Source organism: Salmo salar, chromosome 16 (genome assembly GCF_965601325.2).
Source record: "Salmo salar chromosome 16, fSalSal1, whole genome shotgun sequence".
NCBI lineage: Eukaryota > Metazoa > Chordata > Actinopteri > Salmoniformes > Salmonidae > Salmo > Salmo salar.
The window spans coordinates 41,515,224-41,542,015 of record NC_138306.1 but is presented as its reverse complement, the minus strand read 5'-3'; the positions used below and the strand labels follow the sequence as shown (position 1 = coordinate 41,542,015).

Here is a 26,792-nt window from a genome sequence, read left to right as displayed (position 1 = left end):
ATTAACGAGAGTCTTATCTTTAAAATGGTGTAAAATAGTTGATTGTTTGAGAAAATTTAATTATGGTATTTTAATTGGTTTTGTATTTCGCGCCGTGCGATGCCATTGGCTGTTGGCTAGGGGTTCCGCAGGCGGAACGGGGTTCCGCTAGCGGAACGTCTGTCCTCAACAGGTTAAAGTTGGTTGCCAACCGCCAAATAAAGTCCAAAGAAGAGGAAGAAGCCTGAAGGAGGAGACATTCCTAGAAAAAAAACATTTACCCTTTTATCTGTGGATTAATTTTCACTCTGCCTGTTCTGACTACCAGCCTGCCTATCCCCTTGTACTGTTTTGGACTCGGATCTGGTTTCTGACCCCTGCCTGGCCTGACCTCGAGACTGCCTATCGCCTGGTACTGTTTGGACTCTGACCTGGTTTATGAACTCTCGCCTGTCCCTGACCTGCCTTTGCCTACTCCCTTTGTTATAATAAATATTGGAGCTCTACCATCTGCCTCCTGTGTCTGCATTTGGGTCTCGCCTTATGCCCTTACACTGACCAATAGAATAGGTCAACTTTTGTAATATAGCTAATGAAACGTAAATGTGGACAGTTCTAACATCTTCAATATGTGCCTCAATTCCATAAGAAAGACATGCGCCATTGCATCCCAGATGTGTCTGTCTGTCTGCACTAGTAGCCTACTTCGGAGCTTGCATGCCTTTGAGAACCCGACCACGTGACGGCATTGGCTAATAAGAATTTAGATATCTAAGAGAGCAATGTGAGTGAGGTGCTTCAGAGCAGGGCAAATTATTTGTATTTATTTTATTCAATATTTTACAAAAGTAGTGCCTGGGCCTTTACTACTCCTGGCCCCCCCAAAAATAAATCTGAACCAAACATAGACGCCTGTTAATGGTTCAGATTTGGTCCGGACATGACCAAAAATCTATGTCCGTGGACGTTGAAATCAAGGCCGGTCTGGACCGCACCAAATATGAACCAAACATAGACGTCTGTGTTTGGGCCAAATCAAGGCCGGTCTAAACCGGACCAAGGAATCAAGGCCGGTCTGGACTGCACCCCAAAAAAAGACTAGTCCAGACAGGACCAAAAAGACAACATACAAAAGACGTTGGAGTCCGTCACTGCTTACTGAGGTGTAGCCTACCTTGTAGGCCTGCAATGGAACTTTATGAATGCCCATCCATGTGTTAGGCTCAACATTTGTAAAACAGGCTGTTGCATTGGCTTTATTAGTCTTGATTCCTGTGACTAATCCATTTTAGGTATTTAAGCTCTGATTATCAGCAACCTAACTTTATCAGGAGTTATCCTGAGCCTATTTGCAATGTGTTTACACATCGGGAAATGCACAAGTATTTTATTTTTCGCTATGATCAGCTCCTCAAAAATGTATGGATACAAACTTGAAACCACTGATCATGGTAAAATAATTGTTAAATACATGTACTTTTTTTTTAGATTTAGCCCACGGGGTGAAACTACTGGACAGCAGTTGTGAGTAGCAGGATTATCCATTCCATATTGTCCATTTTACTTTGATTTATCCTGTTTTAAGGATATGTTACTGTTAAGATGTCAGCACATTTTTCTTTTGATTGGGCACCATTTAGGTGAGGCTATTTGATCAGCGAAACCTGCATGATGTATAAAGTGTCTGTCTCATTACATTGTCATACATTTCATCTCCAGCCTGTAGGCTACAGAAAAAGGCCACATACTCTTTCTACCATATACTATATCTGCTACATGATTTATGTTAGATCATTTTTTTGACGGAAAGTTGGTGGAGTGTGGCAGCGATGGATCTCTCCAACAGTACCATGGAGAGGTGCGCTGGGAATGGACAAGCTAATTATTTTGCGCCCACCTTTGAGAAAGTGGGCCCTTGCTATCACAAGGTGGCATCAGCACTCACCTAAAAAGCCCATATGCCACTGGTTGAGAGAAATTGTCATTTTTTGGCACAGAATTATGTGAATGTTTTATGTTGTTGGAGGTAAGTCTTGGTCAGTTTCTCACAAAATGCTACCCTCTTCAGTCTCCGCTATAGGCGGTTGCCTAATCCTGCCTAATGAGCAGGCCGGCCTTGCCTGTATTAGCGGACCGATATAGCCGTCTGCAGTGCGGGGTACATTTTTTTGTCACAAAAGTAGTGCAGCCTCAGCTCCAAGTAAATTAAATTTTGGAAATCTGTTCCAAAGTATTCCCACACATAATAGAGAGATATATGTGATCTTATACAAATGTTGGCCCCCTGACCATCCTCTCAAGAAAAAAAGTGTGTGTGTGTGTGCGTGTGCGTGTGCGTGTGTGTGTAACAGAGCTAGTCCAGCCACGCGTATTTCATTTTTTAAAGTTCACTCGTATTTCATTTTTTAAAGTTCATTCTTCTATAATGTATTTTTTAGCTGAGTTCTTCATCAACTACTCCACTGATATCAAGGAGAATGCATTCTTTTCTCATGGCGACCTTTTGTATATCAAATGAGTAGACTACAGTGAGACAGGAAAACAACTAGGGTTATTATTCATAGACCACTTATCCAAGGACACTACACCCTGTCCCCTCACAAGGAGACAATTCAATTCACAAAGGAAGTTTTGGAAAATAAGCTGTAACTTTAAATGTCAGGCTTCATACATTTCTATTCCCAACCCAAAGGAAACAAAATCAAACAACTTTATGAGTATTTATAGAATAATTCCAAACAAACTAAAATAAACCAAATTGTTCTTACTCCTATAGTCAAGTAGGTGATTCACATTTGGTACAGATCCACAATGTTCCAAGGCCACTCTTCCTCTATAGACATTCACAGGCCTCAACAACAATAGAGACTAATTCAGACCATTTGTCTGTCTCATATAGTGTCCGTTGGAGTAATTTACGTGCTGTAATCACTTGAGTAAAAATACATGGAGACGTGATGAAGTGGAGTCTTTCAGTAACTAATAAACAAGTGTACGAAGGGGAAGTAAATCACTATGGGAGTTGTCCATACATGCAACCTTACATCATCAACTCAACTCTACAATGATCTGCTCATGTGCAGTGCAAGTCCCTGACATACAGTACATTAAAGTATTGCAATTCAATGAAATGAAAGCAAAAGTAGGTCTCACACAAAAAACTATTCAGAATAAAGATTACCCCATATTTGAATTCTAGGACATTGATGTGCACATGCCATGCTCTTGGTAGAGATAAAAACACATAAGCATTGAACTTTTGTCACACAATCTGCTGTTTAGTGCTTTACAAATTGGGATTAATTATGTTGAGGTGGATCATTGTGAATGGTGCACAATGTTTGGGCTGACTACTAGGGTCTATTCCATGAATCAATTGCAATATCATAATAAAACCTCTAAAAGTAGGAAGATTCCAAGTGCAACAAGAGAATCAAGTGTATATGTACAGTGAGGTCCACAAGCTTTGGTCCGTTCAGGGTTAAATGTTTGGAGGAGGTGGAGAAGCATGCATAAGGGGACCCCAGGTGCAGTCCAACACTTGACACACAAAGTTCAATTGCTACAGTAATGTCAATGGCTGGACGCCTCTACAAAAGCACTATCATTTAGATCAAAGGTGCGCAAGGTCACCGCTGTAACTCAGCGAAACTCAAGCCAAAAAAACTCTAACTCGACACACTACATCGCAGCAGGAAAAGTGATACGGTACCTCCATTTTCTCTTCCCAAGAAGAGGAGAAGGCTTGGGCTGAATTCCTAATGGTTCATGTTATTGTACGGTCAGTTGTCTTCAAGGCCTAACAGCAGGGCAACAGGGGAGCAGCCTATAGAGTGGAGCATGGCTCCCAAGATCAGGCCTGGATTAGAACTGCTAATGCCTCCCAGTTTATTTCCATCACGTGGGCTGCAATTTACCCAACGTGGCTGGAGGGAATCACCGCCTGGAGGTGTGGGGATGGCAGTGGGGGGTAATCTGTTAACCACCACCATGAGCCTCATTCACAGGACTCAGAGAGCACTCCATGTTCCTGCTGAAGAAGTCAGTAACTATAGAGTGGGTCCTCCATTGGGATCATCAGACTCAGGATGACACACACACACCAATCTTTAAACCCCCACATCATAGCTTTGATATGGGTAAGGATAGCTGGTTTCCATTATGTAGCCTACTATTAATGCAATTCATTCACCACATGATGTCTCAGCCAGAGAGAGGGGTAAAGGTATTTTGTCAATATTAGAGCTTTGAGGCATGTTGAAAGAGGACTAGATGGAGGGCATTGACCACAGCTCCCATTATATGTGGTGCAGGTCAGGGGAAATACCAGTAGGCTCCCAAGGGTGGTATTTCTCATCCCAGAAGTCAACTCTGTCTTGTAGGGTGACTCAAGTTCAAGTTTATTTTTCACATGAAAAGGTACAGTGAAATGCTTAACTTGCAAGTCCTACCCAGCAGTGCAGTATTCAATATCAAAAAGTATAACTAATTACAAAATAAGAATACAATAAAAAACACGACAAATAAGAAATAAGAGAGGAAGCTAGATACAGGGTCAGTGCCAGAACCAAATTTACTATGTGCAGGGATACTGGAGTATTGAGATATATATGTACATGTAGGCAGGGATTAGGAGAAAGTGGCTGGTAGCAAGATAAATAATAATATATTTAAACTCTTCTCTGTCCTGCCACCCCAATGGTGGAACAAGCTTCCCCTTAAGGTCAGGACAGCGGAGTCCCTGTCCATCATTCGAAAACGTCTGAAACCCTACCTCTTTTGAAGAGAATCTTAAATAACTCTCACGGCACACCCAACGCCCCCATGCAGTTGCCATACCAGACGGTCATACAAGTCAGTATGCACTCGATTGTGCAGCTGTAAAAGTTCCTAAGGATCTGAGGGGCCATGCCAAATTGTTTCAGCTTCCTGAGGGAGAAGAGGCATCGCCATGCCTACTTCATGGCTGTGCTGGTGTGAGAGGAACATGATAAGTCCTCAGTGATGTGGACACCGAAGCTCTCGAAACCTCTCCACTGTGGCCCGTCGATGTGGATGGGGTGTGCACCCACCCCTGTTTCCTGTAGACCACAATCAGCTCCTTGGTCTTGCTGACGTTAAGGGAGAGGTTGTTGTCCTGGCATCACACTGACAGGTCTTTGACATCCTCCCTATAGGCTTTCTCACCACCGTTGGTGATCAAGCCTACCACCGTCATGTCGTCAGGAAACGTAATTAATTATGGAGTTGGCCACACAGTCATGGGTGAATAAGGAGTACAGGAGGGGACTAAGCACACACCCCTGGGGGGAACCCATTTTGAGTGTCAGCATGGCGGATGTGTTGTTGCCTACTCTTACCACCTGGGGTCGGCCCGTGAGGAAGTCCAGGATCCCGTTGCAGAGGGAGGTGTTCAGTTAGAAGGTCCCAAGCTTGGTGACGTGCTTGGAGGGCACTATGGTGTTGAACGCTGAGCTGTAGTTGATGAACAGCATCCTCACATAGGTATTCCTCTTTTCTTGGTATTCCCCTTTTCTTGGTGGGAGCGGCCAGTGTGGAGTGCAACTGAGATGAAGTTGTCTGCGGATCTGTTGATGCGTTATGCAAATTGGAGTGGGCCAAGGCTGTCAATGAAGTTGATGTGTGCCTTGACCAGAGTTTCAAAACACTTCATTATTACAGATGTGAGTGCTACAGGCCAGTAGTCATTGTGGCAGGATGTCTTGGAGTTTTTGGGAACAGGAATGATGGTAGTCAGCTTGAAACATGTGGGGATTACAGGTTGGGGTTATGTGCATGGACACCAGCTAAATAAATGAGCCTCTGGGTGGTCTAGTATACATTACATAACAACTTGAAGAAACCTCTGTTACTGCTGCATACCGTTGTTGGAAATTGTTATATCAATAACACTTTATCAGTTCAGTTCCTGTTAAGATAAAATGGCATCCAGCAGTTTTAGGACGTTGCAGGTGCCTATAGTGCATGTGGTAATAGTTACAAAAATGGTACTGTTCGAGTCCAAAAATGACATTCAGAAGTTGCAGATAGAAATGACAAAATTTTAAAATAAAGATCAATTGCAATGAGGAGCAACCAAAAGGCTACAAAAGACAAAAAACCTATAAAGCCCAGTGTTGTGAATGAGATAGATGTTATCTCAGATAGTTTTCCTGTGAATCACTCTTCATGTTCAAACCATCCTAAAGTATCTAAAAATGGATTGTATAACTCAATCATTTTACTTGAGATGATTTGGATATGAGACGGTGGGTGTCATGCTGGGAGATGGTGGGTTTCATGGCTTGCTGAAATGACATTGAACGACCCACTACACTCTTAGAAAAAAGGGTTCCAAAAGGGTTCTTTGTCTCTCCACATAGGAGAACCCTTTAGGTTTTAGGTAGAACCCTTTTGGGGTCCATGTAGAACCTTCTATGGAAAGTGTTCTAGGATGTCCCTTGTGGGTATCTGTACCTATACAGTGCATTCGGAAAGCATACAGACCCCAACGCAGGAGTGGCTTCGGGACAGTCTCTGAATGTCATTGAGTGGCCCAGCCAGAGCTTGGACTTGAACCCGATCGAACATCTCTGGATAGACCTGAAAATAGCTGTGCAGCGACGCTCCCCATCCAACCTGACAGAGCTTGAGAGGATCTGCAGAGAAGAATGGGAGAAACTCCCCAAATACAGGTGTGCCAAGCTTGTAGCATGATACCCAAGAAGACTCAAGGCTGTAATCGCTGTCAAAGGTGTTTCAACAAAGTGATAAATGTGATATTTTAGTTTTTGATTTGTTATAAATTTGCTTTGTCATTATGGGATATTGTGTGTAGATTTGATGAGGGAAAAAAACAATTTAATACATTTTAGAATAATGCTGCAACATAGCAATGTGGAAAAAATCAAGGGGTCTGTATACTTTCCGAATGCGCTGTGTATGACATGCGCAGACTAGGCTAGTAAACATCCTGAAACTAGGGCCTTATTGTGCCTCCTTATTTAGATAATACTACATGTTGTCAGAGTGGTTTTAATAATGACAAAAACGTGAAGGACTTACCACGTAAATCATAAATCCATGCTGACAGACTGTTTCATAGCAAGGAGGGCACAGTTTTGGAGATAAACAGCGCAGATCATCATTGGTCTTAGCTAATGAGTGAGGATTAAGTTACTCCTTGCAACATCTTACAAGAGGAAGAAACTGTTGGGCTTTCAGGGTTGTCAACTCCAAGTTCAATGGGCACTCTCGCGAACATGAACAGGCCAGTGGCTAGTGCTGACGGATTTCGCATTAGCCCCACAAGAATTTTGATTGTATGGACATTCAAAACTGGCCAAAATGGATCAGGCGCTTTGAGTAGTTTCAGACTTAAACATGGCAAATCTGGCATTTCAAGTTAATTAATACACTGATTTACTCTATAGGTGATGAAGCTGGGGATATATTCAATGTTTCATCGTTGACTGAGGAAGAGAAACTTAACTACAGTGCAATTAAAGACTGTTATGAAACGCATTTCGTAGGGAGACACAACATTATGTTTAAGAGAGCTAGGTTTAATGTGTGTGGAAGCAGGGTGAAACCGCCGGCAGATTTCTCACAGCTGTTCAGAAGCTAGCAGAACATAGTCAGTTGGCGCACTCAGGGAAGAACTGATCCGAGATCGGATTGTAAATCAGAGAGACGTCAACTTACCAGCACAACTTACCAGCACAACCAGCACTACGACCAGGAATATGACTTTCCCAAAGCGGATCCTTTGTCTGCACCTCCGAAGGCATTTGAACTGATTCCAGAGGCCGACCTAAAACAACGCTGTCGGAGGAGAGGGTGCCGGAGCGGTCCTCTAGTGAGGCTTCGGATGTGCGCACACCACCCACCGCTTCTGAGTATATTACTTGCTAATGTCCAGTCCCTAGTTAGCAAAGTCGACGAAATTAGGGAAAAAGTTGCTTTACAAAGAGATATCCGAGATTGTAACATATTCTGTTTCACAGAGACATGGCTAGCTGGGGACATCTTGTCGGAGTCCGTACAGCCAACGGGATTTTCCGTGCATCGCGCCAACAGGAACAAACATCTCTCAGGTAAGAAGAAGGGCGGGTGTGTACGTTTCAGGATTAACGACTCATGGTGTAATTGTAACAATATACAAAAACTCAATTCCTTTTGTTCACCTGACCTAGAGTTCCTCACAATCAAATGCCGACTGTATTATCTCCCAAGAGAACTCTCCTCGGTTAACGTCACAGCCATGTATATCCCCCCGCAAGCGGATACCAAGACAGCCATCAAGGAACTTCACTGGACTTTATGCAAACTGGAAACCATATATCCTGAGGCTGCATTTATTGTAGCTGGGGATTTTAACAAAGCTAATCTGAGAACAATGCTACCTAAATACTATCAGTATATCGATTGCAGTAAACAAGCGTGAAACACACTCTAACTTCTGCAAGGCCCTCCCCCGCCCTCCTTTTGGCAAATCTGAACATGACACCATCTTGTTGCTCCCCTCCTATAGGCAGAAACTAAAACACGAAGCGCCCGTGCTTAGGTCTATCTAACCCTGGTCTGACCAATTGGATTTCACGCTTCAAGATTGCTTCGATCACGTGGACTGGGATAAGTTCCGGGTAGCCTCAGACAACAACATACTCAGTGAGCGAGTTTATAAGGAAGTGTATAGGAGATGTTGTACCCACTGTGACTATTAAAACCTTCCCTAACCATAAACCATGGATTGATGGCAACATTCACACAAAACTGAAAGCGCGTACCGCCGCATTAAATCATAGCATGGTATCTGGAAACATGGCCGACAGTGTAGTTCAAACAATGTAGTTTTCCCTTCGTAAAGCAATCAAACAAGCAAAGCGTCAGTATAGAGACAAAGTGGAGTCGCAATTCAACGGCTGAAACACAACACATATGTGGCAGGGTCTACAGCAAATCACGGATTACAAAAAGAAAACCAGCCCCGTTGCGGACATCGAGGTCTTGCTCCCAGACAAATTAAACAACTTCTTTGTGCACTTTGAGGACAATACAGTTCCACCGACATGGCCCGCTACTAAAGACTGTGGGCTCTCCTTCTCCGTGGCCGACATGAGTAAAACATTTAAACATGTTAACCCTCGCAAGGCTGCCAGCCCATACGGCATCCCTAGCCTCAGGGCATGCGCAAACCAGCTGGCTGGTTTGTTTAAGGACATATTCAATCAATCCCTATCCCAGACTGCTGTTCCCACATGCTTCAAGATGGCAACCATTGTTCCTATTCCCAAGAAAGCTAAGGTAACTGAACTAAATGACATTGCCCTGTAGCACTCACTTCTGTCATCATGAAGTGCTTTGAGAGACTAGTCAAGGATCATATCACCTCCACCCTACCCGTCACCCTAGACCCACTCCAATTTTCTTACCACCCCAATAGGTCCACAGACGATGCAATCGGCATAAAACTGCACACTGCCCTAACCCATCTGGACAACAGGAATACCTATGTAAGAATGCTGTTCATTGACTACAGCTCAGCATTCAACACCATAGTACCCTCCAAACTCATCATTAAGCTCAAGACCCTGGGTCTCGACCCCGCCCTGTAAAACTGGGTCCTGGACTTCTTGACGCTCCGCTCCCAGGTGGTGAAGGTAGGAAACAACATCTCCACTCCACTGATCCTCAACACTGGAACCCCACAAGGGTGCATTCTCAGCCCTCTCCTGTAGTCCCTGCACACCCACGACAGTGTGGCCATGCACGCATCTAACTCAATCATCAGACGACACTACAGTGATGGCCTACAGGGAGGAGGTGAGGGCCCTCGGAGTCTGGAGTCAGGAAAGTAACCTCTCACTCAATGTCAGCAAAACAAAAGAGATGATCGTGGACTACCTGTTCACCCCTATCCACATTGACGGGACAGCAATGGAGAAGGTGGAAAGTTTTAAGTTCTTCGGTGTACATATCACCGACAAACTAAAATGGTCCATGCACACAGACAGTGTGGTGAAGAAGGCACAACAGTGCCTCTTCAACCTCAGGAGGCTGAAAAAATGTGGCTTGTCACTGGAAACCCTCAATAACTTTTACAGGTGCACAATTGAGAGCATCCTGTCGGGCTGTATCACCGCCTGGTATGGCAACTGCACCGCCCACAACCGCAGGGCTCTCCAGAGGGTGGTGTAGTCTGCACAACGCATCACCGGGGGCAAAATACCTGCCCTCCAGGACACCTACAACACCCAAAGTCACAGAAAGGCAAAAAGGATCATCAAGGACAATAACCGCCTGAGCCACTGCCTGTTCACCCGTTATCATCCAGAAGGCGAGGTCAGTATAGGTGCATCAAAGCTGGGACAGAGAGTTTGAAAAACAGCTTCTATCTCAAGGCCATCAGATTGTTAAACAGCCACCACTAGCATAGAGAGGCAGCTGCCTACCTACAGACTTGATTTCATTGGCCACTTTAATAAATGGAACGCTAGTCACTTTAATAATGCCACTTTAAAAACCTCTTCAGCGTCTCATCCCGTCAGCGGGATCAAAATCCAGCAAAAAATCATATCGCCATTAGCATAACAAAATTTCAAAAAGGTTTTACAGGAAAAGCAAATCATTAGATTATGTTAGAGGAGTCCATCGTAAAAAGCAGCAACATAGCCATTTTCCGACCAACCACAAGCATCACAAATAACCAAAAAACAGCTAAATGCAGCACTAACCTTTTACAAACTTCATCAGATGACACACCTAGGACATCATGTTACACAATGCATGCATTCTTTTGTTCAATAAAGTTCATATTTATATATGAAAACAGCATTTTACATCGGCGTCTGACGTTGACTAACTATTTTCCCGTCAAAAGCATCCGATGAAACAGTGCTACAATTTACTGAATTACTATTCGAAAACATGTTTAAAATGTAATATTGTCATTCTAAGATTTATAGATGAATATCTCTTGAAAGCACCTGTCATACCAGATTTAAAAATAACTTTACTGGGTAATCACACTTAGCAATAAAAGGGGATGCGATACTCAGAAAATGACCTAGTAAATACAGCTCGGCGCCATCTTGGAACAATCGCATATCACATCTAATGTTGTATAATATTGTCAATAATCCCTTACCTTTAGTTGTCTTCATCAGAAAGCACTTCCAGGTATCCCAGGTCCACAACAGATGTATTTTCGGTCGAAAAAGTCCATCCTTTATGTTCCATTAGCTTGCTGTTGTTAGCGCGTCCAAGGGTGTATCCAACTACTCTTCCGTGCGCGCCACTAAATAATCCTGTTTTTTCACATTTAGGTTCGTTCAAACATGTCAAACGTTGTATAACATAAATCTTCAGGGCCTGTTTCAACAAGAGATTCAATAAGATTCGAGGGGGACGATTTCAATGTGTTTCAAAACGTTTCCAAAGGTGGGGGTAGACAGGGCGTCATAATGGTGATGGCCCTCCCGCTGTGACCAATTTCCAATGCGTCTCATTCACTGAGTTTCGACAGTAGAAGGCTCAAAACACTTTGTAAAGACTGGCGACATCTTGTGGAAGCAATAGGAAGTGCTCACTAAACGATATCTCACGGTGTGATTAATAGGCAACGTGATGAAGTTGAGTTCGCAATTCAGAATTCCACTTCCAGTTTCCATCTGTCTCGGGGTTTTGACTGCCATATGAGTTCTGTTATACTCACAGACACCATTCAAACAGTTTTAGAAACTTTAGGGTGTTTTCTATCCACAGGTATTAATTATATGCATATCCTAGCTTCTGAGTCTGATTAGTAGGCCGTTGAAAATGGGCACGAATTTTTTCCAAAATGCGCTGTGGCGCCCCCTATCCTAGGGTTACGTCAAGAGGTTTTAAGAATGTTTACATATCTCGCATTACTCATCTCATATGTATATACTGTATACTGTATCCTTCACTATCTATTCTTTGCTATCTATTGCATCTTAGCCGCTCTGTCACTGCTCATCCATATATTTTATACTTATATATTTTCATCCCATTCCTTTACTAGATTGTGTGTATTAGGTTTTGTTGTGGAATTTGTTAGATATTAGGTTTTGTTGTGGAAGTGTTAGATATTACCTGTTAGATACTGCTGCACTGCCGGAACTAGAAGCATAAGCATTTCACTATGCCCGCAATAACATCTGCGAACCATGTGTATGTGACAAATAAAATGTGATTTGATTTAGTGAGAATAAAGAAATCCCACTTTCTGAACAGTTACAGTTGGATTCACAGCTTACCTTATCCAAAGCTGTAAACCAGGTTAGGCAGAGTGAGACAGTAAAAAAACAGCAGGCGATGCTGTGCAGTGGCAGCTCTATGTAGAGTGAAGAGAGGGAGGAAATACATGCTAAAACAACCGAGGGGAACAGAGACAATGTGGAGAAAACAATCACAGACAGGCCCAGTAGCCAGTTCAAGCATTTGTCGCAAATGTGGGAAATCCCTAGCGAAGATTGCCTAGCGAAGGATGAGGAATGCAGGAAATGTCACAAGAGAGGACACTTTTCATCGGTCTGTCAATCAAAGCAAATGCATGAAGTCTCAGAGGAGGAACAGCAGTTACAGTAGGTCAGCATCTTTCTGGGGGGATGCTGGCTTGCACTCCGACATTAAACTCAATGGGGAGATGTTGTCATTTAAACTAGGCACAGGTGTAGTAGTGACATCAATCCCCACTAGACTGTATAGCTACAGTAGAGATGGCTCCCTACAAACAAGAAACTGTACAGGCCCAGTAATAAGATATTAACAGTGGTAGGGCAGATTGTGTGTAAACTGGAGAGTAAAGAGAAGTGCCATCCAGCCTGTATTCGTCGTTGACTCTCTGGCCAGACCGCTGCCGGGGCTGCCAGCAATTGACACATTGCAACTCATTGAGAGAGTGAGTGAACTGGAGGACCCAGGGGAGGTTTTCAAAAATAAATTCCCAAAAGTGATTTCTGGCCTAGGAAGGCTAGAAGGTGACTACTGCATCCACCTGAAGGAGGATGCAGTTCCCTATGCCCTTATCACCCCCTGCCGTGTGCCTATCCCTTTGGAAGGATGGAAGAAATTGGGTCTGTGTCTAAAATAGAGAGTCCCACTGATTGGTGTGCAGGGATGGTGGTGGTACTAAAAGCCAATGGGGACATTACTAACTTGAATGAGGCACTGCAGAGAGAGACACATCTTACCATCAGTGGAGCAGTCACTGGCTTAGTTGGATGGTTCACAGGTCTTCACAAAGCTGGATGCCCGCTCAGGCTTCTGGCAGATACCCCTGTCACCAGAGAGTAGGGTGCTCACACCGTTTGGCCGGTACTGCCATTTGGAATCGCTTCCGGTCCTGAGCATTTTCAAAGACGCATGTCCCAGCTGTTGGATGGGCTGAGGGGCATCATAGTCCATGTGGACGATGTGCTCGTGTGCGGACGGGACAGAGCAGAACATGATGAAAGACTGGCCTGACACTCAATGAAAAATGCCCCTTTGCACAGTCAGACGTCTTGTTCTTGGAACACAAAATCAGTGCAGCTGAAATAGAGCCGGACCCGGAGAAGATCAGCGCCATCACAGACATGCCCAGACCCCAGAACGTGGCTGAAGTCAGGACCTTCTTAGGCATGGCCACATATGTGAGTAAGTTTCAGACACAACCAAACCCCTGAGAGACTGACTAGCCAAAGAGAAGGACTGTTCATAGGATCACATGCAACAGGCGGCATTTGACAAAATCAGAGGACACCTGGCCTCACAGAGAGTGCTGGCCCAGTACCGTCCTCATGCTAAGACAAATGTGTCAGCAGATGCATCATCCTTTGGGCTAGGGGTGTTCCTCACACAGATGCAGGACAACATGTCCAATAACATACATCTCACAAAGCTTAACTGACACAGAGCAAAGGCATGCACAAGTGGAGAAGAAGAAGTTGGCTATCATATGGGCATGTGAAATGCTCAGGCAATAGTTAATTGGCCTTCAGCTTCCAGCAGAGACTGACCACAAACCACTGTTGGCTCTGTTAGGGACAAAAGAACTGGACGACTTGCCTCCCAGAGTTCTGCGCTTCCGCTTCAGATTGCTGAGGTTCACCTACAAGATGGTGTATGTGCCAGGGAAGGCACTGATCACAGCAGACACACTCTCCAGGGCCCCAATTAAACATTCATTAACAGAGGAGAAGCAATGTCTAGAGGGTGAGGTACAGGTGTCTGTTAATGGAGTAAGAGACAGCCTACCTGTGTCTCAGACCAAACTGCAGCAGATTGCAGAGGAGCAACGGTGAGACCCCATCTGCCGACAGAGAGTACAGGAGTGCAAAAAAGAATGGCCTACGGCCTAGGCAGTAGGAACTGCCTCAGCTTCTGAAGACCTATTGGGTGCACCAAAGTGACTTCCACCGTAATGGAGACCTTCTCATGAAAGGACAACGGATAGTTATCCCAGAGACTCTATAACCGGAAATGCTAAACAGAGTTTATGAGGGTACATGGGGATATCCAAATGCAGACTGAGGGCTCTACAGTTGGTGTGGTGGCTTGGTCTGAGTACTCAGATTGCCAAGCTGGTGGCCCAGTGTGAGGTGTGTGCAAAATGTCAACCTTATCATCCTGAACCAATGATGGCAACTGAGCTGCCAAAACGGCCATGGCAAAAGGTAGGGCAGATATGTTCTATTGGATTAGATTACTATTCAAGATACATTGAAATAGCAAAGACACCCATAACCACTGGTGACACCCATAATCAGCTGGATTAAAGTAATTTTTTCCAGGCAAGGGGTAGCTGAGGTCCTGGTTGCTTTTTCTGCATAATATGACTTCACACATGTGACCAGTAGCCCCTACCATGCACAGAGAAACGTCAATGCAGAGAGGGCTGTGAAAACAGTCAAGGGACTGCTGAAAAAGAACAAGGATCCGTATAGGGCTCTGTTTCCTTACAGAGTCACACCACTGCTTCATGGACAGAAGGCTACGCTCCCCATTGCCTGTCTCACCGGCTCAGGTTAACAAGCTCACCCAAAAAGTGATGTGAAGCCACCAGAGTGGCTGAAAGACTATGTTACGTGAATAGAATACATACTGTTGAGTGGACCATACCCAGCAAAAATAAAGATTTTAACCTAAGTTAATACATAGTTCAGACTGTGTAATTTCATGCTTTCATGGTGTTTCAGAATGGGAAGTAGCATGTTAAAGAGAATAATAGTTGTTTCAAAACTGCATTTCAGTTATGCTTCAGTGATTATGCATGTTGAATTCTTGTTCATCGGAGAGGGGAAGATGTAGTCGGATGTCACTTGTTTGTGTGCGTACCTATGTCTGACATGCGCGGACTAGGCTAGTAAACATGCTGAAGCTAGAACCTTGTTGTCGTGCCTCCTTATTTTAGATAATACTACAGAAAGGGTTTTTCATGGAACGCAAAAGAGTTCCACCTGGAACCAAAATTGTTCTACCTGGAACCAAAAAGGGTTCTTCAAAGGGTTCTCCTATGAGTACAGCCGAATAAAGATTTTTATGTTCTAGACAGCACCTTTTTTTCTAAGAGTGTAGAGTCATGTTTCAAAAAGAGTGATCACCTATTGCATGAGCTTCCACATTCGCTACGGAAGTGGAAAATATGGAAAAGCATTTATTTTCTCTGTAAATTATCACAGCTGGAAGATACATTTAAAGAGACGCAAGTGAACAAGCTTATATCTGCTCCGTCTCCAACAAACAAATCAATAAATCTATAAGAACCACAGGTCTTAAACATGAATGACCCAAGATGCTACCAAACTTTAAGTAAAGTTGACTGCCGACAAACGCACGTAGAATATAATGTTGGCAATGTCTTTTATGTAATCTGGTAAGCATGAGCTTGAATATTCCCTGTCGGTTTGGCATGGGTGGATTTCAGATATGTTAGCGCACATCCTACACTCATCCTCTTTTCTCAACATAGTGTTGCAACATGTGTTCGAGACAATGGGGGGCACTAGTGGTTTCCCATTTACCTGTTATTGGGTAATTCCAATATGACCAGATTTAAGTGGTTCTACCTAGACATTAACTAAAAACATGCCTCCCCGTTACGTCACATGAAAATCGAAATGTGTCATAATACATTCAGCTTTAGAGTCATGTGTCAATCATAGATCCATTGTCACGTCCTGACCAGTAAAAGGCGTTATTTGTCATTGTAGTTTGTTCAGGGCGTGGCAGGGGGTGTTTGTTTTGTGTGTTTTTGGTTTAGGTTCTAAATTTTCTATTTCTATGTTTAAATCTAGTTTTCTATTTCTATGTTGGGTTTTTGGTAGGACCTCCAATTAGAGGGAGCTGGTTGTCGTTGTCTCTAATTGGAGGCCATATTTAGTTGTGTTTGTTTCACTTGTGTTTTGTGGGTGGTTATTTTCTGTATAGCCTGGGAGCCTTATGGAACTGGTGTTCGTCGTTTGTTTATTTTGTTTAAGTGTTTTCTTTAAATAAATTAAGAAGATGAGCACTTTACCCGTTGCGCCTTGGTCCAATCCTTACGACGCCCATGACAGAACCACCCACCAAAAAAGGACCAAGCAGCGGAAGAAGGAGCAGCAGGAGAAATATTTGGAGTCGTGGACATGGGAGGAGATCTTAGACGGAAAGGGACCCTGGAGGCAGGCTGGGGAGTACCGGCGACCGAGGGAGGAACTGGAGGCAGCAATGGCAGATCGGCGCTATTATGAGACGCTGTATAGGCCCAAAGGCAAGTGCGAGAGGCAACCCCAAAAATTATGGGGGGAGGGGCACACAGGGACTTGGGCAGAGTCAGGGTGGAGTCCTGAGCCAACTCCCCGTGCTTACCGTGGGGAGCGGGTGACGAGGAGAGCACAGAGCTACGCAGTAATACGCACAGTGTCGCCCATACGCACGCACAGTCCGGTGCGGCCAGTACGGGCTCTGCAGCGTTGCCGGGCGAGAGTTGGCCGGCAGCCAGGGAGAAGTGCGCAGCTCATCTGGCCACCAGTGCGTCTCCTCGGTCCAGCTTACCCTGCGCCTGCTCTACGCACGGCAGCCCTCACTCTCCAGCACAGCCCAGTTCGCCCTGTGCCAGCGCTCCGCCCGTGCCGGGCTACAGTGACCACTCAGCCAGGACGGGGTGTGCCAGCCCTGAGTTCCAGACCGCCGGTGCACCTCCACGGCCTAGTGTGCCCCGTGCCTGCTCTGCGCACCCAGTCTCCTGTAAGTCTCCCCAGTCCGGGGAGACCGGTTCCAGCTCCACGCAGGAGGCCTCCAGCGACGCTCCTCAGCCCTGAGCCTCCAGCGACGCTCCTCAGCCCTGAGCCTCCAGCGACGCTCCTCAGCCCTGAGCCTCCAGCGACGCTCCTCAGCCCTGAGCCTCCAGCGACGCTCCTCAGACTTCACCCTCCAGTGACGCTCCTCAGCCCTGAGCCTCCAGCGACGCTCCTCAGACTTCACCCTCCAGCGACGCTCCTCAGCCCGGGGTCTCCAGCGACGCTCCTCAGCCAGGAGCCTCCAGCGACGCTCCCCAGCATAGAGTCTTCTGAACGGGAGCTACGCCCAGAGCCAGAGCCACCTCCGTAGATTGAGGATTGGTAAGGGGGGGTGTAGCACAGGGACCGTCATTGACGGTGGCCACCCTCCCTTCCCTCCCTTTAAGTTTGGGGTTGTTTTTGTGAAGTTTTTGTTTTTGAGGTGCATTCGGGGTCTGCACCTTTGGGGGGGGGGGGGGGGGGGGGGGGGTACTGTCACGTTCTGACCAGTAAAAGGGGTTATTTGTCATTGTAGTTTGGTCAGGGGGTGGCAGGGGGTGTTTTGGTTTCTGTGTTTTTGGTTTAGGTTCTATGTTTTCTATGTTGGGTTTTCGGTAGGACCTCCAATTAGAGTCAGCTGGTTGTCGTTGTCTCTAATTGGAGGCCATATTTAGTTGAGGTTTGTTTCACTTGTGTTTTGTGGGTGGTTATTTTCTGTATAGCCTGGGAGCCTTATGGAACTGTTTTTCGTAGTTTGTTTATTTTGTTGAAGTGTTTTCTTTAAATAAATTAAGAGGATGAGCACTTTACCCGCTGCGCCTTGGTCCAATCCTTATGATGCCCATGACATCCATCGTCATTGGTCCGACCATGTTGTCCACACAGAGTAGACGGCTGTGACCCTTTCTAACACCGGAGAGTGTCGTTAAGGTAAATCACTGGTTTTCCTGAAAGTTAGCAGCCTGCGCTATAAGCCGGATTGTTACACAGGTTATGGCAGTTGAACAGCTCAGAGATAACTGGTTTAGCTTCCCATGCCTCAGACTCTCTCCATAGGAGCTACTAATTCAAGTGAGATTTCAGTTCCTTGCATGTTGAATTTTACAATGTTGGCATAGCCCTTTCCTGTAGTCAATGACCAAAAGCATCCTCTTTGGCATCATGGGTGGAAAGTTAAAAATAAAAATAAATGTCAAACAGTTTTGTTATATTTCAGTCTTCTGAGATGTATATAAAGTGTAATATTAGGATGTAATACACTTAAACTCTATATCTGATATGGTACAGGTTTTATCTTTTTTTAAGCCCATAGATGTGTGTGAGGTGTATACTTTTGTTTCAAAGTAGATTTGTATAAGACTACCAATAATCACTCTGTATGACCCTGACCCAGTAAAAGGTTAAAGTATCTTTCTGGGGTTTAATTGAGTATTTATAAGGGTTTCCCTTTCAAATTGTTCTCTGGGACAGAGAATACAGCCAGCAGTGTTGTTTGGGGATTTACCCTATAATAGTTTATGATATAGTCTGCTAAGAATGACACTACCAAACCACATTTTTAACTGTAGCGCAATAGCCTCTGGGACAGTGATTTTGACACAGACACTTAGCACCTTACGTAGTGCTGTTGGTCCGCTCATGTTTCATTTAAGACACTAACAGTGATTACCATCCTCCCACATAAGCCCCCAGTTTACACTGACAAGAGGATACCAGGTGTCCTTACCGTTCGCCCGGCTTATCCAGACTCGTCTGTGTGTCTAACTTTTCGCTTGACTTCCAGGTGAGAACTGCATGGGATCAATATGGGCAATGCTCCTCCGTTTTCCGCTCAGGCGAGGCAGAGTAGAGGAGAGAGGTGTATCAGCTCTCCCTTTAGTCCAGTAATAAAGCAGTCAGAAAGTAGCGGCGTTAGCCTTCAGGACTACCAGGCTGCTGCTGCCGCGTCTGTGCATCTGCTGAAGACCATTGTCACACGCCAAGAGGTTCCGCTGGTGGAGGAAGATGCCCAGAGTCCCCATAGTCTTAACTTCAGGTGTTCAGAGTGACTTATCAAAGCCCACGTGTTAGGGCAGATACAGGGCTTTTTTAGTAAGGCTATGAAACACGATGTCTGTTAGTAGTGTAGAGTTGTTTCCTCCAGATGATTCTACCTCCTTCACACACAGCCAGACTGCCAGGTATGCTGAAGGAGACCTGCCAGACTTTCAGAGAGAGAATCTGCCCTAGAAATCCAGCAACTCTAATGGCAATAAACAATCAGCCCACAGCTTAACAATTTGTAAAACAACATAAATTGTCTAGAAATCTCCTGCAGTGCGTTGTTGAATAAATGGAATGTTATTTACGCAGTACTGAAATATTTTAAAATCTCCTGAGAGTACTTTTTAAACTCCAAGATCCAGATGAGTTCGATCAGTCTGTCCATTTCCCTGCGTTTAGAACACAACACTCTCTGAACAAGACGAGACGTTCCAAGAGTGAGCTATTCACCCCACAGATTCCTTCAATGCGAGTTAATTACAGCTCTGTCCTCACAGAGTGAGAGAAAGAGAGAGAGTGACTCCAGCTTTATTCTAAGTTACACAATAATTTGCGAATCCCGATGCTCCAGCGATGGAAGTTTCAGAGATACTAAGTAGGAGCACCGCTGATTGTAAGCAGGGCAGCTGCTACCTGTCATCCACAGAGAAAGAGAAACAGGCAGACACTGAAATAATGTTCCTTCTGCAAATTCAAAGTATCCTCTTCTGTTGGTGTACAGTGTAGTGTAGTAGACTATTCTGCTTTGCTTAAGCCAGCTTGTGTCAGAGAGCCCAGCTTTACACTGCTAAGGTACGGAGGGATGGGAGCACAGGATGGACAGAGGGGGGAGCTAAGTGGAAGAAGGGGGTGAGGGATTGAATAGCTTCATCACTCTTTCGCCCCCTTTCTCCGCCTCCTCGTTTCCTCCCCTCCCCTTTAAGACATAAATACATTCAAATACACACACGCACTCAGACACATTCACACACACCATTGGCAGACTCAAGTCTAATCAAAGGAGGCTGGCTTAGAATATCTCGGGACTGCAGTTGATTCACGTGTGTGTGTGCGTATGCTCGTGTCACAGTCTGCACTGACCTCTGCACAAAGGATAAAGATGCATTATGTATGTACATTTACATTAGCAGAGCCAAAAGAGTAAGTGACATGATTCAATCCTTTATATCCTGTGTGCTGAGGGCTGGTCTGATGATTTATTCATTAAATAGAATGATCCATCAGTCTTTTCATCTATAGGTTATACAATTTGTCTACGTTTTTCAGCCTAGTTACCGAAGGTCCAATCTGTTACTCAACATCAGGTGGGCAAAAAGTCCATTATGCTGAATGTAAATATCCTGACAAGAACAGTGCAAAAGGAGTTGGTTTTGGGAGGTACATTTCTAATGCTTCCAGGGTGGGGTGCTTAACATACATAAACACATACATACACATAGCAAGACCTGACAAATACCTACAGATGTTTAGGGATCTGATTACCTTACACCCGTTTACCTTCTACCGGCTTTTGACCAGCCCAAAAACTCCAGTACAAAACAAAGAGCCAATAAGCCCAGGCCCCACCTATAGCATAGGAGTGTTGTTTCAGTGATACTCTATTCATTTATATACATTTAATGGCCATTTTAAGCCCAACCCCTAACAACCCATAACTCTAGTTTAATCGCACATTACCACATCAATACCCAGTTTAGATCATGCTGATAAACATCATATTTGACCTTCAGCAGTATTTACATACACACATTCCTGCCGTGGAGCCACTCTCTAAGGAGAGACATTTTCTTAGTTTATGGACATGTGGATTTGAAAACAATCAATGATAGGGTTTTGTCGAAAGCTTCCCTCCAATGGGAGACATTTGGTAAATTTCCAGGTGCAGCTTTTGGCATGAGTTCAATGACTTTCACAATACTTGTACTTGTTTGGGATTACAGCGCTTAAAAGGAAAAATCAAAGCACTGTTTTCCTTTTTGGTTTCCAATAGATACAACGATATGTTTAGGAAGGGTGGTGGGTGTGGTCTAAAAGAATGGACAGCAGTAGTGATCACTTTGTTTGCTAAAACAACTCTCCTCTTGGTAAATAATGTTTTCAGTGAGGGCAGGAACTGAAAAGTGAATGTGAGAGAAGGAGTGCTATTCATGTGGTTTCCTGTCCGGTGTGTACACCCATATAGCTGCTTCATGACAACTGCTTTTATATAATCAGTGCATATCTGGGGCAACTGTATAGATTCTAGGGTAGGTCATATTGTCCACTGAAAAGGCATTGAGGTATCAAAATATTCTGAATAGGTCTCAATTCAATGAACAGCAATGGCAATGTTGTATATTGTTATATGTACAATGTATCTAAAAATGCTTTCTCTGTAAGATTATTCTGAGAAGGACCTTTCAGTATTAAGGACACTTTGGCTCACATAAAGTGACATTTGAATTGTGTTAGCATACTAAGTAGTACACTGCATGATGGACACCTGGCTGGGAAGGATGTGGAAGTAAACATGTTGAAAGAGCAAATGTCAAAAACAGCCCATCTAGCGTGGAAAACCAACAAAGATGATTATTCCAAGCTTTTCCTTATACCAAATGATAGATGACAAAAATATTAAAGTATACAATTGAAAAGGTATTTCTGCAAAGAGACCGACTCATTCGATCATTTGTTTTGGTACTGTCCATATGTAGCATTTACCTGGAGCTAACTCTGCAGATAGCACTACTGCGGGATTTGAAAAGTCACAGTCAATTGATCAATAATATAATAATACTTTTAGCAAAAATGATTCTCTTTAATTTACAATCTGTAGGAACTATGAGAATAGAAAAGTAGGAAGTCTCTAGGTTTGGCTCACCTGATGTAGAGTATCTCATGATAAGCTGTAGACCACATTATCTACCTAGAGAGTTTTCCTCTCTATTTTTCTTAGCTGTCTATAAACCACCACAGACCGATGCTGGCACTAAGACTGCACTCAATGAGCTGTATTCCGCCATGAGCAAACAGGAAAACGCTCATCCAGAGGCGACACTCCTAGTGGCCGGGGACTTTAATGCAGGGAAACTTAAATCAGTTTTACCAAATTTCTATCAGCAAGTTAAATGTGCAACCAGAGGGGAAAAAAAACTCTAGACCACCTTTACTCCACACACAGAGACATGTACAAAGCTCTCCCTCGCCCTCCATTTGGCAAATCTGACCATAATTCTATCCTCCGGATTCCTGCTTACAAGAAAAAAACGAAAGCAGGAAGCACCAGTGACTCGGTCAATAAGAAAGTGGTCAGATGAAGCAGATGCTAAGCTACAGGACTGTTTGCTAGCACAGACTGGAATATGTTCTGGGATTCTTCAGATGACATTGAGGAGTACACCACATCAGTCATTGGCTTCATCAATAAGTGCATCGATGACGTCGTCCCCACAGTGACTGTACGTACATACCCCAACCAGAAGCCATGGATTACAGGCAACATCTGCACTGAGCTAAAGGCTAGAGTTGCCGCTTTCAAGGAGCGGGACTCTAACCCGGAAGTTAATTAGGAATCCCCCTATGCCTTCCGACGAACGATCAAACAGGCAAAGCGCCAATACAGGACTAAGATCGAATCGTACTACACCAGCTCCGATGCTCGTCAGATGCATTTGTACTTGTATTTGTATTTATCATGGATCCCCATTTGCTTTGGCAGCATGGATCCCCATTTGCTTTGCTGCTTTGGCAGCAGCTACTCTTCCTGGGGTCCAGCAAAATTAAGGCAGTTTATACAATTTTAAAACATTACAATACATTCACAGATTTCACAACACACTGTGTGCCATTAGGCCCCTACTCCACCACTACCACATATCTACATTACTAAATCCATGTGTATGTATGGTGCGTATGTTATCGTATGTGTGTGTGTGTGTGTGTGTATTCATGTGTCTGTGCCAATGTTTGTGTTGCTTCACAGTCCCTGCTATTCCATAAGGTGTTTTTTTAATCTGTTTTTTAAATCTAATTTTACTGCTTGCGTCAGTTACTTGATGTGGAATAGAGTCCATGTAGTCATGGACCTATGTAGTACTGTGTGCCTCCAATAGTCTGTTCTGGACTTGGGGACTGTGAAGAGACCTCGTGTGGCATGTCTTGTGGGGTATGCATGGATGTCCGAGCTGTGTGCCAGTTGTTTAGACAGACAGCTCGGTGCATTTAATATGTCAATACCTCTCATAAAAAAAGTAGTGATGAAGTCAATCTCTCCTCCACTTTCATCCAGGAGAGATTGACATGCATATTATTAATATTAGCTCTCTGTGTACATCCAAGGGCCAGCCGTGCTGCCCTGTTCTGAGCCAATTGCAATTTTCCTAAGTCCTTTTTTGTGGCACCTGACCACACGACTGAACAGTAGTCAAGGTGCGACAAAACTAGGGCCTGTAGGACCTGCCTTGTTGATAGTGTTGTTAAGAAGGCAGAGCGTCGCTGTATTGTAGACAGACTTCTCCCCATCTTAGCTGCTACTGCATCAATATCTTTTGACCATGACAGTTTACAAATTGTTATAATTTTTTTATTATTATAATTATTAAAATGTATTTAACCAGGTAGGCTATTTGAGAACAAGTTCTAACTTACAACTGCGACCTGGCCAAGATAAAGCAAAGCAGTGCGACAAAAACAACAACACAGAGTGGATAAACAAACGTACAGTCAATAACACAATAGAAAAATCTGTACACAGTGTATGCAAATAAACACACAATGGATAAACAAACGTACAGTCAATAACACAATAGAAAAATCTGTACACAGTGTGTGCAAATGAAGTAAGGGGGTAAGGCAATAAATAGACCAGAGTGGCGAAGTAATTACAATTTAGCAATTAACACTGGAGTGATAGATGTGCAGATGAGGATGTGCAAGTAGAAATACTGGTGTGCAAAAGAGCAGAAAAACAAAAACAAATATGTGATGAGGTTGGTTAGATGGGCTATTTACAGATGGGCTGTGTACAGCTGCAGTGATCGGTAACCTGCTCTGACAGCTGATGCTTAAAGTTAGTGAGGGAGATATAAGTCTCCAACTTCAGTGATTTTTGCAATTCGTTCCAGTCATTGGCAGCAGAGAACTGGAAGGAAAGGCGGCCAAAGGGGGTGTTGGCTTCGGGGATGACCAGTGAAATATACAGTTGAACTCGGAAGTTAACATACACTTAGGTTGGAGTCATTAAAACTCGTTTTTCAACCACTCCATAAATTTCTTGTTAACAAACTATAGTTTTGGCAACTCGGTTAGGACATCTACTTTGTGCATGACACAAGTCATTTTTTCAACAATTGTTTACAGACAGATTATTTCACTTATAATTCACTGTATCACAATTCCAGTGGGTCAGAAGTATACATACACTAAGTTGACTGTGCCTTTAAACAGCTTGGAAAATTCCAGAAAATTATGCCTTAGCTACTGCATTTCAATTATAATAATTTATTTCACAGCCAAGGTTTATAACTCTACTCTGTATTGTATTTGGCAGTGTCAGACAAGCCGTCAGGTAAGCACCCTCCTCCCTCTGATCTTAGCTAAAATAAACACTTGAGCAAAGTAGGTAGGGCGCTATGCACAAAAAATAAAAGGTCCCTATGCCTGCACTTGTTCCCTTGGTGCAGATGTAGGACAATGTGTCCAGATAGAAGATTACTCAAGCTGAGTGGGTACAGTGGATGTGCATACTGTTGAACCAATAAGGTGGGGTGTGATCAGAAGAGGGTCTGTTGGTGGACAATGATTGGCTGACGGTTGTGGATGACTGGCTCTGTATATGATATGATTGGCTGCTGGATGGGGATGACTATGTTAAAGGTCTCGGTTCTTTGACACCCTCTCATCAATTGTCACCTCAACCTCCACTTGAAACGGTTCAGCAGGAGCAGGCAGAGTGCACTGATTGGAGATAAAATGAGGACATGCCCTGTGTGCTTTTAGCCCTGCTTTTACCCTTGTGAAACATAATCTTCAGTGCTGTCTGTTTGAAATGCAGTTGGTCTGTCTTTTTATTATAGAAGCTGTTTCTGTAGTAGTACAGGGATTGGTGTAACAGTAGTGATAAAAGTACTGGTAGTATCTATCCATCATATTTCTTCAATGTTACAAATCAATCATATTCTGTTCCAGTAACTGGGAAATGTTTGTTGAAACAAGCTGGCACTTATAGAAGCAGCCATAACCTAATTGGATCCAGCAGCTGTGAGAATTAGAAAACATGGGATGTGTTACATAAAGAGAGAGAACTGCCGATATTAAAGCTACTGTGGTTGGCATCTCAGCAGTAGACCAAAGAAAATAAGATTCAAGAAAACACTTTTCCATTGAAACTACTTATTTGAGGAAAAAAGAGAATTATATTATTTTATTTTGCCACATTTCACATGGATCTGCTGTCCATAAAGGAGAAGTCCGTTTTTTATGCAATCAAAGTGTTGGCTTGAATGTCAGACATCTCTTAATTGTTTAAAGCACACTGTTTTAGCCCAGTCATTATAGTAAAGGAAAACATATATATCTGGTTGGCAACTATTAACATGTCCAAACGGTGGAACCACATGTGACACCAAAAACAAATAACTTGTATGAGATGTCCTGATTTTGTTTTCATAACTTGAGTTTTCCAACCCCTTACCCAGAGTTTTCCAACACTGACACCCATTTCTAGTCCAATTGGGCATGTGTGGTTAATGTGGTAGACTAATGAGGGAGCATAACTTCTCGTTAACTCTGTGGCATCAAGGTCTGGTTACAGAAGGTTAAGCTTTCAACATTCGTTGACATTTTCACACAAATTCACCAACAGTATCTTGAACCAGAAATAGTTTCATTAGAAACAATCACCTTAAGGGAAACTGGTAGAAATGTATCACTTAGACCACCATTCAACATTCAGTACATCCTTTCTATCACAAAATCAATAAAGTACACCACATAAAACCTCAACTTATTTCAAGAATGCAAATGTTTTCAGATACACATATGGCTCAAATAAATTCAAACAAAGTCAGCCAGTGATTTTTGGGTGGTATGTCATTGCGCAACCTGCACATTGATTGAATCCATCTGCCATTGAACTTACAGATGGTGTACACTTGTAGCTGTTGAGGACCATTGGACAGATTGACATGTGTGGTGATGGTGACCACAGTTATTGGAGACTCCTGTGTGGCTGATCTCATGTGGTTTTCTACACTTGGAATGCAGTAACACTGTATACTACAGTACACTTGCCTTACTTCTAGTAAGAACTGAACATTGTAATACCAGATGCAATGTTTCAGATTATTCCTCTGGGCAGAGTTACTGATCTGCTGTGACAAATCCTGACAGGCAGAGAAAATACAGGTCATCCTCTTGTTCTTTGGTAGGTCTTTGATGACTCACAGTTCATAATCTATGCATAGTCACTTTATCCCTACCTACATGTACAAATTACCTTGACTAACCTGTACCCCCGCACATTGACTT

General features: G+C 43.7%; 1 protein-coding gene across 1 annotated transcript in view; it reads right to left on the bottom strand.

Moving 5' to 3' along the window:
• LOC106573557 (uncharacterized) overlaps window positions 1–20,094 on the bottom strand; it is a 46,284-nt gene extending 26,190 nt beyond the window's left edge. Inside the window, exon 1 of the mRNA XM_014148700.3 lies at window positions 18,970–20,094. The gene's annotated coding sequence lies outside the window, so the exon portion shown is untranslated. The remainder of the gene's footprint in view (window positions 1–18,969) is intronic.
• Window positions 20,095–26,792: the final 6,698 nt, after the last annotated feature.